The 17210-nt window shown below is 39.9% G+C and overlaps 11 non-coding genes across 11 annotated transcripts; all 11 read right to left on the bottom strand.

Annotated features, from left to right (window-relative positions):
• Positions 1-8: 8 nt before the first annotated feature.
• TRNAP-UGG (transfer RNA proline (anticodon UGG)) lies at positions 9-80 on the bottom strand. The gene has a single exon. It is a non-coding gene; the product is annotated as a tRNA-Pro (tRNA).
• Positions 81-2386: 2306 nt separating this feature from the next.
• Positions 2387-2458, bottom strand: TRNAV-CAC (transfer RNA valine (anticodon CAC)). The gene has a single exon. It is a non-coding gene; the product is annotated as a tRNA-Val (tRNA).
• A 288-nt stretch (positions 2459-2746) lies between these two features.
• Positions 2747-2818, bottom strand: TRNAP-AGG (transfer RNA proline (anticodon AGG)). The gene has a single exon. It is a non-coding gene; the product is annotated as a tRNA-Pro (tRNA).
• A 2093-nt stretch (positions 2819-4911) lies between these two features.
• On the bottom strand, positions 4912-4984 carry TRNAV-CAC (transfer RNA valine (anticodon CAC)). Its single transcript has one exon. It is a non-coding gene; the product is annotated as a tRNA-Val (tRNA).
• Positions 4985-5272: 288 nt separating this feature from the next.
• On the bottom strand, positions 5273-5344 carry TRNAP-UGG (transfer RNA proline (anticodon UGG)). The gene has a single exon. It is a non-coding gene; the product is annotated as a tRNA-Pro (tRNA).
• Positions 5345-7647: 2303 nt separating this feature from the next.
• TRNAV-CAC (transfer RNA valine (anticodon CAC)) lies at positions 7648-7720 on the bottom strand. The gene has a single exon. It is a non-coding gene; the product is annotated as a tRNA-Val (tRNA).
• Positions 7721-8008: 288 nt separating this feature from the next.
• On the bottom strand, positions 8009-8079 carry TRNAP-UGG (transfer RNA proline (anticodon UGG)). The gene has a single exon. It is a non-coding gene; the product is annotated as a tRNA-Pro (tRNA).
• A 2260-nt stretch (positions 8080-10339) lies between these two features.
• Positions 10340-10411, bottom strand: TRNAV-CAC (transfer RNA valine (anticodon CAC)). Its single transcript has one exon. It is a non-coding gene; the product is annotated as a tRNA-Val (tRNA).
• A 288-nt stretch (positions 10412-10699) lies between these two features.
• Positions 10700-10771, bottom strand: TRNAP-AGG (transfer RNA proline (anticodon AGG)). The gene has a single exon. It is a non-coding gene; the product is annotated as a tRNA-Pro (tRNA).
• A 2122-nt stretch (positions 10772-12893) lies between these two features.
• TRNAV-CAC (transfer RNA valine (anticodon CAC)) lies at positions 12894-12966 on the bottom strand. Its single transcript has one exon. It is a non-coding gene; the product is annotated as a tRNA-Val (tRNA).
• Positions 12967-15687: 2721 nt separating this feature from the next.
• On the bottom strand, positions 15688-15759 carry TRNAV-CAC (transfer RNA valine (anticodon CAC)). Its single transcript has one exon. It is a non-coding gene; the product is annotated as a tRNA-Val (tRNA).
• Positions 15760-17210: the final 1451 nt, after the last annotated feature.

The following is a 17210-nucleotide window of genomic DNA, read 5'->3' as shown; positions in this document are numbered from 1 at the left end:
CAATGAAAGGGCTCGTCCGGGATTTGAACCCGGGACTTCTCGCACCCAAAGCGAGAATCATACCCCTAGACCAACGAGCCGTTGAAAGACCCTCACCTCTGAAAAGGTAATACCAGCTCTAAGCCCGCAATGAAGATCATGCTGGGGTCTTTTTCATGCTTGGTCTGTGAATTCACAGGAAATTCAGTGTCAACTTACCCTTTCTCAAACGATAGCACTATCATTTGTAAGTGTCCCCTTTTATTTTGTCTCAGCATTGGACACGTCTTACAGGAAGTGAGCAGTTATTTATATATTTCTGCATTGGCTAGAGCCTAAAGAGAAAGAATAAAAAGCTGTTCATAACAACATAAGAAACACATTTTGCCTTTTCTCTCAAATACTTATTCCCTTTGTGCAAATCGGAATGCCAAGGTGAATTGCTGGGCCACAGATTCTGGCTAATTATCTATCTCTTGAATGCAAGAAGCAATAAAACTGCCTAATGCAGGACTAAAGCATTCCTTGCATAGCCTCTAACATCATAACATAACTGAGCTGCTGGTAACAAGCTAAGCAATACCTTCCCAAAATGAGAAGTACATGTGCTTATGTGCTTATGTGCTTATCCGCTCGATCAGGCTCGATCAGGCTCGATCAAGAAAAGGTGGAAAGGGTCCAAATGGCTGTCCCTTCCTTTTTAGGGTGGGTCCTGCTGACTATCATAGGATTCCTCTTAAGAGTGGCCAGGGTCAGAGGAAAAACTTTCAATGCTTCTTAGTGTTCTCTCCAGAAGCAGGCATTTTCTGTGCCTTTAATTTCAGGTTTTTCCCAGCAGTCTCTGTTCTGCCTATGTAAATTAACAAAAGCAGTGCTTATTCCTCACTTGCTCTAATGTCCTGCCTGTCCACAAAGCTCTGCCTAAGTATGCTTTTTTTCTTTTTCAGGGAAATTCTAAATGGTTTCTCTGTCCACTCTGTGGCAGTAGAATGCTGATTATGATGCCATGTTTTGTTGAATCACCAAGGTACAACTACAGAGGAATATATGAGTCTGAAGGACATGGAACTCTTAGCTAACACATCACAATATGTGATGCTTGCCAACCAAGCACTACATTCTGGTGCGCTGATGATCAGAACATTCTGCTCCTAAAGGAAAGAAAAGACCGCTTGATTGAAAATAAAGTCTCTGTTTATATTAACGCTCTCTCTCTCCCTATATCTATCTATCTATCTATCTATCTATCTATCTATCTATCTATCTATCTATCTATCTATCTATCTATCTATCTATCTATCTATCTATCTATCTATCTATCTATCTATCTATCTATCTATCTATCTATCTATCTATCTATCTATCTATCTATCTATCTATCTGTCTATCTGTCTATCTGTCTGTCTGTCTGTCTGTCTGTCCGTCTATCCATCCATCCATCCATCCATCCATCCATCCATCCATCCATCCATCCATCTATTTATCTATCTATCTATCTATCTATCTATCTATCTATCTATCTATCTATCTATCTTTATATATGGATACATGCATACACCTACACATAGATATGCCATGCATTTCTTTGGATTTGTTTCAACCTCTTGCCATTTATTTGAGAATCCCTACTTTTCAAGTGACTGCAAATGAAGTAATCTCTGGCACGGTTTGGCTGATGCAAGGTAACCAAAACACAAGACAACTTTTAATAAAAATCATTGGTTTCTTTGTTAACGTGCACTGTCCAACATGGGACTTTCACACGTCAGGTAAATATGATAACCAATACACAACAGAAGCAGATGCAGATTGCTTATCAATGTTGTGATAGAACAGTTGTGATTTGAGTAGAAGAAGCGCCCCTGAATTGATACTTATTATATACAGCCTGTAAGATAGTCAAAAATGCATGCTAGGAGAGGAGATGCAAATATAAATGTATTAGAAAAATACATAAAGAGGAGTGATATGCTTTTATTCATGCAAGGCTAGAAAAAATCCCCATACTGTCGAAAGCATTCATACACCACCAAATGGAAATAAACAATTCTGACATTAAACGAAAAGGTGACGATGCATTTGTATCATCACCTTGAGAAGGATCATCTAGGAATTGAGCCCAAGCCTCAGCACTTAAAAAACAGAAACACTCCACTAAAATAAGAGGCCTGTTGGTGCCAACAATTCTCAAAGTTAATGCTTGTTCTGGTTGAGCATTGAACCGAATGCAGGGCTCTTTTGAAAGTGAGGTCTGTGAATCAACAGATACATCCACATGCCAATTATGTTATTGTTTTTAAGAGAATTCACTTTCTTGGAACGAGACTGCATGAACCCATCTTCAGGGCCTGGACAATTTCATGCAAAACGGCAACTCTCAACATTGCAGCCAAGACAATATAACTAGTGTTTCTGCCCGGTTTCGAACCGGGACCTTTCGCGTGTGAGGCGAACGTGATAACCACTACACTACAGAAACAGATACCTACAGGTAATTCTTCTGTGATGAAACTGCTCAAAACAGGCTATTCCAAGGGCATCTGGTTTTAGATTTCTTTCATGCAACCTGCCCGACAGCCCTATCTGAACGCTTGTATATGCCTTGCAAGTTCAGCATTTTTGCAAAATGCTTAAAGAGAAATGTTTCCTATTTGCTCAGGCAGGGCAAGGTTAAAAGCATGAGACTCTAGCAAATATGCATCCACTACTGCAAAGAGAAAATTGATATTGGCTTTGAAATGCATACTTCAAAAGAGCACCAATGAAAGGGCTCGTCTGGGATTTGAACCCGGGACCTCTCGCACCCTAAGCGAGAATCATACCCCTAGACCAACGAGCCGTTGAAAGACCCTCACCTCTGAAAAGGTAATACCAGCTCTAAGCCCGCAATGAAGATCATGCTGGGGTTTTTTTCATGCTTGGTCTGTGAATTCACAGGAAATTCAGTGTCAACTTACCCTTTCTCAAACGATAGCACTATCATTTGTAAGTGTCCCCTTTTATTTTGTCTCAGCATTGGACACGTCTTACAGGAAGTCAGCAGTTATTTATATATTTCTGCATTGGCTAGAGCCTAAAGAGAAAGAATAAAAAGCTGTTCATAACAACATAAGAAACACATTTTGCCTTTTCTCTCCAATACTGATTCCCTTTGTGCAAATCGGAATGCCAAGGTGAATAGCTGGGCCACAGATTCTGGCTAATTATCTATCTCTTGAATGCAAGAAGCAATAAAAACTGCCTAACGCAGGACTAAAGCATTCCTTGCATAGCCTCTAACATCATAACATAACTGAACTGCTGATAACAAGCTAAGCAATGCATTCCCAAAATGAGAAGTACATGTGCTTATGTGCTTATCCGCTCAATCAGCGCTCAATGAGGCTTGATCAGGCAAGATATAGGAAAGGTGGAAAGGGTCCAAATGGCTGTCCCTTCCTTTTTAGGGTGGGTCCTGCTGACTATCATAGGATTCCTCTTAAGAGTGGCCAGGGTCAGAGGAAAAACTTTCAATGCTTCTTAGTGTTCTCTCCAGAAGCAGGCATTTTCTGTGCCTTTAATTTCAGGCTTTTCCCAGCAGTCTCTGTTCTGCCTATGTAAATTAACAAAAGCAGTGCTTATTCCTCACTTGCTCTAATGTCCTTCCTGTCCACAAAGCTCTGCCTAAGTATGCTTTTTTTCTTTTTCAGGGAAATTCTAAATGGTTTCTCTGTCCACTCTGTGGCAGTAGAATGCTGATTATGATGCCATGTTTTGCGGAATCACCAAGGTACAACTACAGAGGAATATATGAGTCTGAAGGACATGGAACTCTTAGCTAACACATCACAATATGTGATGCTTGCCAACCAAGCACTACATTCTGGTGCGCTGATGATCAGAACATTCTGCTCCTAAAGGAACGAAAATACCGCTTGATTGAAAATAAAGTCTCTGTTTATATTAACGCTCTCTCTCTCCCTATATCTATCTATCTATCTATCTATCTATCTATCTATCTATCTATCTATCTATCTATCTATCTATCTATCTATCTATCTATCTATCTATCTATCTATCTTTATATATGGATACATGCATACACCTACACATAGATATGCCATGCATTTCTTTGGATTTGTTTCAACCTCTTGCCATTTATTTGAGAATCCCTACTTTTCAAGTGACTGCAAATGAAGTAATCTCTGGCACGGTTTGGCTGATGCAAGGTAACCAAAACACAAGACAACTTTTAATAAAAATCATTGGTTTCTTTGTTAACGTGCACTGTCCAACATGGGACTTTCACACGTCAGGTAAATATGATAACCAATACACAACAGAAGCAGATGCAGATTGCTTATCAATGTCGTGATAGAACAGTTGTGATTTGAGTAGTAGAAGCGCCCCTGAATTGATACTTATTATATACAGCCTGTAAGATAGTCAAAAATGCATGCTAGGAGAGGAGATGCAAATATAAATGTATTAGAAAAATACATAAAGAGGAGTGATATGCTTTTATTCATGCAAGGCTAGAAAAAATCCCCATACTGTCGAAAGCATTCATACACCACCATATGGAAATAAACAATTCTGACATTAAACGAAAAGGTGACGATGCATTTGTATCATCACCTTGAGAAGGATCATCTAGGAATTGAGCCCAAGCCTCAGCACTTAAAACCAGAAACACTCCACTAAAATAGGAGGCCTGTTGGTGCCAACAATTCTCAAAGGTAATGCTTGTTCTGGTTGAGCATTGAACCGAATGCAGGGCTCTTTTGAAAGTGAGGTCTGTGAATCAACAGATACATCCACATGCCAATTATGTTATTGTTTTTAAGAGAATTCACTTTCTTGGAACGAGACTGCATGAACCCATCTTCAGGGCCTGAACAATTTCATGCAAAACGGCAACTCTCAACATTGCAGCCAAGACAATATAACTAGTGTTTCTGCCCGGTTTCGAACCGGGGACCTTTCGCATGTGAGGCGAACGTGATAACCACTACACTACAGAAACAGATACCTACAGGTGATTCTTCTGTGATGAAACTGCTCAAAACAGACTATTCCAAGGGAATCTGGTTTTATATTTCTTTCATGCAACCTGCCCGACAGCCCTATCTGAACGCTTGTATATGCCTTGCAAGTTCAGCATTTTTGCAAAATGCTTAAAGAGAAATGTTTCCTATTTGCTCAGGCAGGGCAAGGTTAAAAGCATGAAACTCTAGCAAATAATCATCCACTACTGCAAAGAGAAAATTGATATTGGCTTTGAAATGCATACTTCAAAAGAGCACCAATGAAAGGGCTCGTCTGGGATTTTAACCCGGGACCTCTCGCACCCAAAGCGAGAATCATACCCCTAGACCAACGAGCCTTTGAAAGACCCTCACCTCTGAAAAGGTAATACCAGCTCTAAGCCCGCAATGAAGATCATGCTGGGGTCTTTTTCATGCTTGGTCTGTGAATTCACAGGAAATTCAGTGTCAACTTACCCTTTCTCAAACGATAGCACTATCATTTGTAAGTGTCCCCTTTTATTTTTTCTCAGCATTGGACAAGTCTTACAGGAAGTCAGCAGTTATTTATATATTTCTGCATTGGCTAGAGCCTAAAGAGAAAGAATAAAAAGCTGTTCATAACAACATAAGAAACACATTTTGCCTTTTCTCTCAAATACTTATTCCCTTTGTGCAAATCGGAATGCCAAGGTGAATAGCTGGGCCACAGATTCTGGCTAATTATCTATCTCTTGAATGCAAGAAGCAATAAAAACTGCCTAATGCAGGACTAAAGCATTCCTTGCATAGCCTCTAACATCATAACATAACTGATCTGCTGGTAACAAGCTAAGCAATACCTTCCCAAAATGAGAAGTACATGTGCTTATGTGCTTATCCGCTCAATCAGCGCTCGATCAGGCTCGATCAAGAAAAGGTGGAAAGGGTCCAAATGGCTGTCCCTTCCTTTTTAGGGTGGGTCCTGCTGACTATCATAGGATTCCTCTTAAGAGTGGCCAGGGTCAGAGGAAAAACTTTCAATGCTTCTTAGTGTTCTCTCCAGAAGCAGGCATTTTCTGTGCCTTTAATTTCAGGTTTTTCCCAGCAGTCTCTGTTCTGCCTATGTAAATTAACAAAAGCAGTGCTTATTCCTCACTTGCTCTAATGTCCTGCCTGTCCACAAAGCTCTGCCTAAGTATGCTTTTTTTCTTTTTCAGGGAAATTCTAAATGGTTTCTCTGTCCACTCTGTGGCAGTAGAATGCTGATTATGATGCCATGTTTTGTTGAATCACCAAGGTACAACTACAGAGGAATATATGAGTCTGAAGGACATGGAACTCTTAGCTAACACATCACAATATGTGATGCTTGCCAACCAAGCACTACATTCTGGTGCGCTGATGATCAGAACATTCTGCTCCTAAAGGAAAGAAAAGACCGCTTGATTGAAAATAAAGTCTCTGTTTATATTAACGCTCTCTCTCTCCCTATATCTATCTATCTATCTATCTATCTATCTATCTATCTATCTATCTATCTATCTATCTATCTATCTATCTATCTATCTATCTATCTATCTATCTATCTATCTATCTATCTATCTATCTATCTGTCTGTCTGTCTGTCTGTCTGTCTGTCTGTCTGTCTGTCTGTCTGTCCGTCCGTCCGTCTGTCCATCCATCCATCCATCCATCCATCCATCCATCCATCCATCCATCCATCCATCCATCTATCTATCTATCTATCTATCTATCTATCTATCTATCTATCTATCTATCTATCTATCTATCTATCTATCTATCTATCTTTATATATGGATACATGCATACACCTACACATAGATATGCCATGCATTTCTTTGGATTTGTTTCAACCTCTTGCCATTTATTTGAGAATCCCTACTTTTCAAGTGACTGCAAATGAAGTAATCTCTGGCACGGTTTGGCTGATGCAAGGTAACCAAAACACAAGACAACTTTTAATAAAAATCATTGGTTTCTTTGTTAACGTGCACTGTCCAACATGGGACTTTCACACGTCAGGTAAATATGATAACCAATACACAACAGAAGCAGATGCAGATTGCTTATCAATGTCGTGATAGAACAGTTGAGATTTGAGTAGTAGAAGCGCCCCTGAATTGATACTTATTATATACAGCCTGTAAGATAGTCAAAAATGCATGCTAGGAGAGGAGATGCAAATATAAATGTATTAGAAAAATACATAAAGAGGAGTGATATGCTTTTATTCATGCAAGGCTAGAAAAAATCCCCATACTGTCGAAAGCATTCATACACCACCAAATGGAAATAAACAATTCTGACATTAAACGAAAAGGTGATGATGCATTTGTATCATCACCTTGAGAAGGATCATCTAGGAATTGAGCCCAAGCCTCAGCACTTAAAACCAGAAACACTCCACTAAAATAGGGGGCCTGTTGGTGCCAACAATTCTCAAAGTTAATGCTTGTTCTGGTTGAGCATTGAACCGAATGCAGGGCTCTTTTGAAAGTGAGGTCTGTGAATCAACAGATACATCCACATGCCAATTATGTTATTGTTTTTAAGAGAATTCACTTTCTTGGAACGAGACTGCATGAACCCATCTTCAGGGCCTGGACAATTTCATGCAAAACGGCAACTCTCAACATTGCAGCCAAGACAATATAACTAGTGTTTGTGCCCGGTTTTGAACCGGGGAGCTTTCGCGTGTGAGGCGAACGTGATAACCACTACACTACAGAAACAGATACCTACAGGTGATTCTTCTGTGATGAAACTGCTCAAAACAGACTATTCCAAGGGCATCTGGTTTTAGACTTCTTTCATGCAACCTGCCCGACAGCCCTATCTGAACGCTTGTATATGCCTTGCAAGTTCAGCATTTTTGCAAAATGCTTAAAGAGAAATGTTTCCTATTTGCTCAGGCAGGGCAAGGTTAAAAGCATGAGACTCTAGCAAATAATCATCCACTACTGCAAAGAGAAAATTGATATTGGCTTTGAAATGCATACTTCAAAAGAGCACCAATGAAAGGGCTCGTCCGGGATTTGAACCCGGGACCTCTCGCACCCAAAGCGAGAATCATACCCTAGACCAACGAGCCGTTGAAAGACCCTCACCTCTGAAAAGGTAATACCAGCTCTAAGCCCGCAATGAAGATCATGCTGGGGTCTTTTTCATGCTTGGTCTGTGAATTCACAGGAAATTCAGTGTCAACTTACCCTTTCTCAAACGATAGCACTATCATTTGTAAGTGTCCCCTTTTATTTTTTCTCAGCATTGGACAAGTCTTACAGGAAGTCAGCAGTTATTTATATATTTCTGCATTGGCTAGAGCCTAAAGAGAAAGAATAAAAAGCTGTTCATAACAACATAAGAAACACATTTTGCCTTTTCTCTCAAATACTTATTCCCTTTGTGCAAATCGGAATGCCAAGGTGAATAGCTGGGCCACAGATTCTGGCTAATTATCTATCTCTTGAATGCAAGAAGCAATAAAAACTGCCTAATGCAGGACTAAAGCATTCCTTGCATAGCCTCTAACATCATAACATAATTGAGCTGCTGGTAACAAGCTAAGCAATACCTTCCCAAAATGAGAAGTACATGTGCTTATGTGCTTATCCGCTCATTCAGCGCTCGATCAGGCTCGATCAAGAAAAGGTGGAAAGGGTCCAAATGGCTGTCCCTTCCTTTTTAGGGTGGGTCCTGCTGACTATCATAGGATTCCTCTTAAGAGTGGCCAGGGTCAGAGGAAAAACTTTCAATGCTTCTTAGTGTTCTCTCCAGAAGCAGGCATTTTCTGTGCCTGTAATTTCAGGTTTTTCCCAGCAGTCTCTGTTCTGCCTATGTAAATTAACAAAAGCAGTGCTTATTCCTCACTTGCTCTAATGTCCTTCCTGTCCACAAAGTTCTGCCTAAGTATGCTTTTTTTCTTTTTCAGGGAAATTCTAAATGGTTTCTCTGTCCACTCTGTGGCAGTAGAATGCTGATTATGATGCCATGTTTTGTTGAATCACCAAGGTACAACTACAGAGGAATATATGAGTCTGAAGGACATGGAACTCTTAGCTAACACATCACAATATGTGATGCTTGCCAACCAAGCACTACATTCTGGTGCGCTGATGATCAGAACATTCTGCTCCTAAAGGAAAGAAAATACCGCTTGATTGAAAATAAAGTCTCTGTTTATATTAACACTCTCTCTCTCCCTATATCTATCTATCTATCTATCTATCTATCTATCTATCTATCTATCTATCTATCTATCTATCTATCTATCTATCTATCTATCTATCTATCTGTCTATCTGTCTATCTGTCTATCTGTCTGTCTGTCTGTCTGTCCGTCTATCCATCCATCCATCCATCCATCCATCCATCCATCCATCCATCTATTTATCTATCTATCTATCTATCTATCTATCTATCTATCTATCTATCTATCTATCTATCTATCTATCTATCTATCTATCTATCTATCTATCTTTATATATGGATACATGCATACACCTACACATAGATATGCCATGCATTTCTTTGGATTTGTTTCAACCTCTTGCCATTTATTTGAGAATCCCTACTTTTCAAGTGACTGCAAATGAAGTAATCTCTGGCACGGTTTGGCTGATGCAAGGTAACCAAAACACAAGACAACTTTTAATAAAAATCATTGGTTTCTTTGTTAACGTGCACTGTCCAACATGGGACTTTCACACGTCAGGTAAATATGATAACCAATACACAACAGAAGCAGATGCAGATTGCTTATCAATGTTGTGATAGAACAGTTGTGATTTGAGTAGAAGAAGCGCCCCTGAATTGATACTTATTATATACAGCCTGTAAGATAGTCAAAAATGCATGCTAGGAGAGGAGATGCAAATATAAATGTATTAGAAAAATACATAAAGAGGAGTGATATGCTTTTATTCATGCAAGGCTAGAAAAAATCCCCATACTGTCGAAAGCATTCATACACCACCAAATGGAAATAATCAATTCTGACATTAAACGAAAAGGTGACGATGCATTTGTATCATCACCTTGAGAAGGATCATCTAGGAATTGAGCCCAAGCCTCAGCACTTAAAAAACAGAAACACTCCACTAAAATAAGAGGCCTGTTGGTGCCAACAATTCTCAAAGTTAATGCTTGTTCTGGTTGAGCATTGAACCGAATGCAGGGCTCTTTTGAAAGTGAGGTCTGTGAATCAACAGATACATCCACATGCCAATTATGTTATTGTTTTTAAGAGAATTCACTTTCTTGGAACGAGACTGCATGAACCCATCTTCAGGGCCTGGACAATTTCATGCAAAACGGCAACTCTCAACATTGCAGCCAGGACAATATAACTAGTGTTTCTGCCCGGTTTCGAACCGGGACCTTTCGCGTGTGAGGCGAACGTGATAACCACTACACTACAGAAACAGATACCTACAGATAATTCTTCTGTGATGAAACTGCTCAAAACAGGCTATTCCAAGGGCATCTGGTTTTAGATTTCTTTCATGCAACCTGCCCGACAGCCCTATCTGAACGCTTGTATATGCCTTGCAAGTTCAGCATTTTTGCAAAATGCTTAAAGAGAAATGTTTCCTATTTGCTCAGGCAGGGCAAGGTTAAAAGCATGAGACTCTAGCAAATATGCATCCACTACTGCAAAGAGAAAATTGATATTGGCTTTGAAATGCATACTTCAAAAGAGCACCAATGAAAGGGCTCGTCTGGGATTTGAACCCGGGACCTCTCGCACCCTAAGCGAGAATCATACCCCTAGACCAACGAGCCGTTGAAAGACCCTCACCTCTGAAAAGGTAATACCAGCTCTAAGCCCGCAATGAAGATCATGCTGGGGTCTTTTTCATGCTTGGTCTGTGAATTCACAGGAAATTCAGTGTCAACTTACCCTTTCTCAAACGATAGCACTATCATTTGTAAGTGTCCCCTTTTATTTTGTCTCAGTATTGGACACGTCTTACAGGAAGTCAGCAGTTATTTATATATTTCTGCATTGGCTAGAGCCTAAAGAGAAAGAATAAAAAGCTGTTCATAACAACATAAGAAACACATTTTGCCTTTTCTCTCCAATACTGATTCCCTTTGTGCAAATCGGAATGCCAAGGTGAATAGCTGGGCCACAGATTCTGGCTAATTATCTATCTCTTGAATGCAAGAAGCAATAAAAACTGCCTAATGCAGTACTAAAGCATTCCTTGCATAGCCTCTAACATCATAACATAACTGAGCTGCTGGTAACAAGCTAAGCAATGCCTTCCCAAAATGAGAAGTACATGTGCTTATGTGCTTATCCGCTCAATCAGCGCTCAATGAGGCTCGATCAGGCGAGATATAGGAAAGGTGGAAAGGGTCCAAATGGCTGTCCCTTCCTTTTTAGGGTGGGTCCTGCTGACTATCATAGGATTCCTCTTAAGAGTGGCCAGGGTCAGAGGAAAAACTTTCAATGCTTCTTAGTGTTCTCTCCAGAAGCAGGCATTGACTGTGCCTTTAATTTCAGGCTTTTCCCAGCAGTCTCTGTTCTGCCTATGTAAATTTACAAAAGCAGTGCTTATTCCTCACTTGCTCTAATGTCCTTCCTGTCCACAAAGCTCTGCCTAAGTATGCTTTTTTTCTTTTTCAGGGAAATTCTAAATGGTTTCTCTGTCCACTCTGTGGCAGTAGAATGCTGATTATGATGCCATGTTTTGTGGAATCACCAAGGTACAACTACAGAGGAATATATGAGTCTGAAGGACATGGAACTCTTAGCTAACACATCACAATATGTGATGCTTGCCAACCAAGCACTACATTCTGGTGCGCTGATGATCAGAACATTCTGCTCCTAAAGGAAAGAAAATACCGCTTGATTGAAAATAAAGTCTCTGTTTATATTAACGCTCTCTCTCTCCCTATATCTATCTATCTATCTATCTATCTATCTATCTATCTATCTATCTATCTATCTATCTATCTATCTATCTATCTATCTATCTATCTATCTATCTATCTATCTATCTATCTATCTATCTATCTATCTTTATATATGGATACATGCATACACCTACTCATAGATATGCCATGCATTTCTTTGGATTTGTTTCAACCTCTTGCCATTTATTTGAGAATCCCTACTTTTCAAGTGACTGCAAATGAAGTCATCTCTGGCACGTTTTGGCTGATGCAAGGTAACCAAAACACAAGACAACTTTTAATAAAAATCATTGGTTTCTTTGTTAACGTGCACTGTCAAACATGGGACTTTCACACGTCAGGTAAATATGAAAACCAATACACAACAGAAGCAGATGCAGATTGCTTATCAATGTCGTGATAGAACAGTTGTGATTTGAGTAGTAGAAGCGCCCCTGAATTGATACTTATTATATACAGCCTGTAAGATAGTAAAAAATGCATGCTAGGAGAGGAGATGCAAATATAAATGTATTAGAAAAATACATAAAGAGGAGTGATATGCTTTTATTCATGCAAGGCTAGAAAAAATCCCCATACTGTCGAAAGCATTCATACACCACCAAATGGAAATAAACAATTCTGACATTAAACGAAAAGGTGACGATGCATTTGTATCATCACCTTGAGAAGGATCATCTAGGAATTGAGCCCAAGCCTCAGCACCTAAAAACCAGAAAGACTCCACTAAAATAAGAGGCCTGTTGGTGCCAACAATTCTCAAAGTTAATGCTTGTTCTGGTTGAGCATTGAACCGAATGCAGGGCTCTTTTGAAAGTGAGGTCTTTGAATCAACAGATACATCCACATGCCAATTATGTTATTGTTTTTAAGAGAATTCACTTTCTTGGAACGAGACTGCATGAACCCATCTTCAGGGCCTGGACAATTTCATGCAAAACGGCAACTCTCAACATTGCAGCCAAGACAATATAACTAGTGTTTCTGCCCGGTTTCGAACCGGGGACCTTTCGCGTGTGAGGAGAACGTGATAACCACTACACTACAGAAACAGATACCTACAGGCAATTCTTCTGTGATGAAACTGCTCAGAACAGACTATTCCAAGGGCATCTGGTTTTAGATTTCTTTCATGCAACCTGCCCGACAGCCCTATCTGAACGCTTGTATATGCCTTGCAAGTTCAGCATTTTTGCAAAATGCTTAAAGAGAAATGTTTCCTATTTGCTCAGGCAGGGCAAGGTTAAAAGCATGAGACTCTAGCAAATAATCATCCACTACTGCAAAGAGAAAATTGATATTGGCTTTGAAATGCATACTTCAAAAGAGCACCAATGAAAGGGCTCTTCTGGGATTTGAACCCGGGACCTCTCGCACCCTAAGCGAGAATCATACCCCTAGACCAACGAGCCTTTGAAAGACCCTCACCTCTGAAAAGGTAATACCAGCTCTAAGCCCGCAATGAAGATCATGCTGGGGTCTTTTTCATGCTTGGTCTGTGAATTCACAGGAAATTCAGTGTCAACTTACCCTTTCTCAAACGATAGCACTATCATTTGTAAGTGTCCCCTTTTATTTTGTCTCAGCATTGGACACGTCTTACAGGAAGTCAGCAGTTATTTATATATTTCTGCATTGGCTAGAGCCTAAAGAGAAAGAATAAAAAGCTGTTCATAACAACATAAGAAACACATTTTGCCTTTTCTCTCAAATACTTATTCCCTTTGTGCAAATCGGAATGCCAAGGTGAATAACTGGGCCACAGATTCTTGCTAATTATCTATTCTTGAATGCAAGAAGCAATAAAAACTGCCTAATGCAGGACTAAAGCATTCCTTGCATAGCCTCTAACATCATAACATAACTGAGCTGCTGGTAACAAGCTAAGCAATACCTTCCCAAAATGAGAAGTACATGTGCGTATGTGCTTATCCGCTCATTCAGCGCTCAATGAGGCTCGATCAGGCGAGATATAGAAAAGGTGGAAAGGGTCCAAATGGCTGTCCCTTCCTTTTTAGGGTGGGTCCTGCTGACTATCATAGGATTCCTCTTAAGAGTGGCCAGGGTCAGAGGAAAAACTTTCAATGCTTCTTAGTGTTCTCTCCAGAAGCAGGCATTTTCTGTGCCTGTAATTTCAGGTTTTTCCCAGCAGTCTCTGTTCTGCCTATGTAAATTAACAAAAGCAGTGCTTATTCCTCACTTGCTCTAATGTCCTTCCTGTCCACAAAGCTCTGCCTAAGTATGCTTTTTTTCTTTTTCAGGGAAATTCTAAATGGTTTCTCTGTCCACTCTGTGGCAGTAGAATGCTGATTATGATGCCATGTTTTGTTGAATCACCTAGGTACAACTACAGAGGAATATATGAGTCTGAAGGACATGGAACTCTTAGCTAACACATCACAATATGTGATGCTTGCCAACCAAGCACTACATTCTGGTGCGCTGATGATCAGAACATTCTGCTCCTAAAGGAAAGAAAAGACCGCTTGATTGAAAATAAAGTCTCTGTTTATATTAACGCTCTCTCTCTCCCTATATCTATCTATCTATCTATCTATCTATCTATCTATCTATCTATCTATCTATCTATCTATCTATCTATCTATCTATCTATCTATCTATCTATCTATCTGTCTGTCTGTCTGTCTGTCTGTCTGTCTGTCTGTCTGTCTGTCTGTCTGTCTGTCTGTCTGTCTGTCTGTCTGTCTGTCTGTCTGTCTGTCTGTCTGTCTGTCTGTCCGTCCGTCCGTCCGTCCATCCATCCATCCATCCATCCATCCATCTATTTATCTATCTATCTATCTATCTATCTATCTATCTATCTATCTATCTATCTATCTATCTATCTATCTATCTATCTATCTATCTATCTATCTATCTATCTATCTATCTATCTATCTATATATATGGATACATGCATACACCTACACATAGATATGCCATGCATTTCTTTGGATTTGTTTCAACCTCTTGCCATTTATTTGAGAATCCCTACTTTTCAAGTGACTGCAAATGAAGTAATCTCTGGCACGGTTTGGCTGATGCAAGGTAACCAAAACACAAGACAACTTTTAATAAAAATCATTGGTTTCTTTGTTAACGTGCACTGTCCAACATGGGACTTTCACACGTCAGGTAAATATGATAACCAATACACAACAGAAGCAGATGCAGATTGCTTATCAATGTCGTGATAGAACAGTTGTGATTTGAGTAGAAGAAGCGCCCCTGAATTGATACTTATTATATACAGCCTGTAAGATAGTCAAAAATGCATGCTAGGAGAGGAGATGCAAATATAAATGTATTAGAAAAATACATAAAGAGGAGTGATATGCTTTTATTCATGCAAGGCTAGAAAAAATCCCCATACTGTCGAAAGCATTCATACACCACCAAATGGAAATAAACAATTCTGACATTAAACGAAAAGGTGACGATGCATTTGTATCATCACCTTGAGAAGGATCATCTAGGAATTGAGCCCAAGCCTCAGCACTTAAAAAACAGAAACACTCCACTAAAATAAGAGGCCTGTTGGTGCCAACAATTCTCAAAGTTAATGCTTGTTCTGGTTGAGCATTGAACCGAATGCAGGGCTCTTTTGAAAGTGAGGTCTGTGAATCAACAGATACATCCACATGCCAATTATGTTATTGTTTTTAAGAGAATTCCCTTTCTTGGAACGAGACTGCATGAACCCATCTTCAGGGCCTGGACAATTTCATGCAAAACGGCAACTCTCAACATTGCAGCCAAGACAATATAACTAGTGTTTCTGCCCGGTTTCGAACCGGGACCTTTCGCGTGTGAGGCGAACGTGATAACCACTACACTACAGAAACAGATACCTACAGGTAATTCTTCTGTGATGAAACTGCTCAAAACAGGCTATTCCAAGGGCATCTGGTTTTAGATTTCTTTCATGCAACCTGCCCGACAGCCCTATCTGAACGCTTGTATATGCCTTGCAAGTTCAGCATTTTTGCAAAATGCTTAAAGAGAAATGTTTCCTATTTGCTCAGGCAGGGCAAGGTTAAAAGCATGAGACTCTAGCAAATATGCATCCACTACTGCAAAGAGAAAATTGATATTGGCTTTGAAATGCATACTTCAAAAGAGCACCAATGAAAGGGCTCTTCTGGGATTTGAACCCGGGACCTCTCGCACTCTAAGCGAGAATCATACCCCTAGACCAACGAGCCTTTGAAAGACCCTCACCTCTGAAAAGGTAATACCAGCTCTAAGCCCGCAATGAAGATCATGCTGGGGTCTTTTTCATGCTTGGTCTGTGAATTCACAGGAAATTCAGTGTCAACTTACCCTTTCTCAAACGATAGCACTATCATTTGTAAGTGTCCCCTTTTATTTTGTCTCAGCATTGGACACGTCTTACAGGAAGTCAGCAGTTATTTATATATTTCTGCATTGGCTAGAGCCTAAAGAGAAAGAATAAAAAGCTGTTCATAACAACATAAGAAACACATTTTGCCTTTTCTCTCCAATACTGATTCTCTTTGTGCAAATCGGAATGCCAAGGTGAATAGCTGGGCCACAGATTCTGGCTAATTATCTATCTCTTGAATGCAAGAAGCAATAAAAACTGCCTAATGCAGGACTAAAGCATTCCTTGCATAGCCTCTAACATCATAACATAACTGAGCTGCTGGTAACAAGCTAAGCAATGCCTTCCCAAAATGAGAAGTACATGTGCTTATGTGCTTATCCGCTCAATCAGCGCTCAATCAGGCTCGATCAGGAGAGATATAGAAAAGGTGGAAAGGGTCCAAATGGCTGTCCCTTCCTTTTTAGGGTGGGTCCTGCTGACTATCATAGGATTCCTCTTTAGAGTGGCCAGGGTCAGAGGAAAAACTTTCAATGCTTCTTAGTGTTCTCTCCAGAAGCAGGCATTTTCTGTGCCTGTAATTTCAGGTTTTTCCCAGCAGTCTCTGTTCTGCCTATGTAAATTAACAAAAGCAGTGCTTATTCCTCACTTGCTCTAATGTCCTTCCTGTCCACAAAGCTCTGCCTAAGTATGCTTTTTTTCTTTTTCAGGGAAATTCTAAATGGTTTCTCTGTCCACTCTGTGGCAGTAGAATGCTGATTATGATGCCATGTTTTGTTGAATCACCAAGGTACAACTACAGAGGAATATATGAGTCTGAAGGACATGGAACTCTTAGCTAACACATCACAATATGTGATGCTTGCCAACCAAGCACTACATTCTGGTGCGCTGATGATCAGAACATTCTGCTCCTAAAGGAAAGAAAAGACCGCTTGATTGAAAATAAAG

The sequence above is a fragment of the Lissotriton helveticus genome, chromosome 8, assembly GCF_964261635.1.
Source record: "Lissotriton helveticus chromosome 8, aLisHel1.1, whole genome shotgun sequence".
NCBI lineage: Eukaryota > Metazoa > Chordata > Amphibia > Caudata > Salamandridae > Lissotriton > Lissotriton helveticus.
Note: the sequence above shows the minus strand (reverse complement) of the source record. Positions and strands in the feature narration are given on the sequence as shown.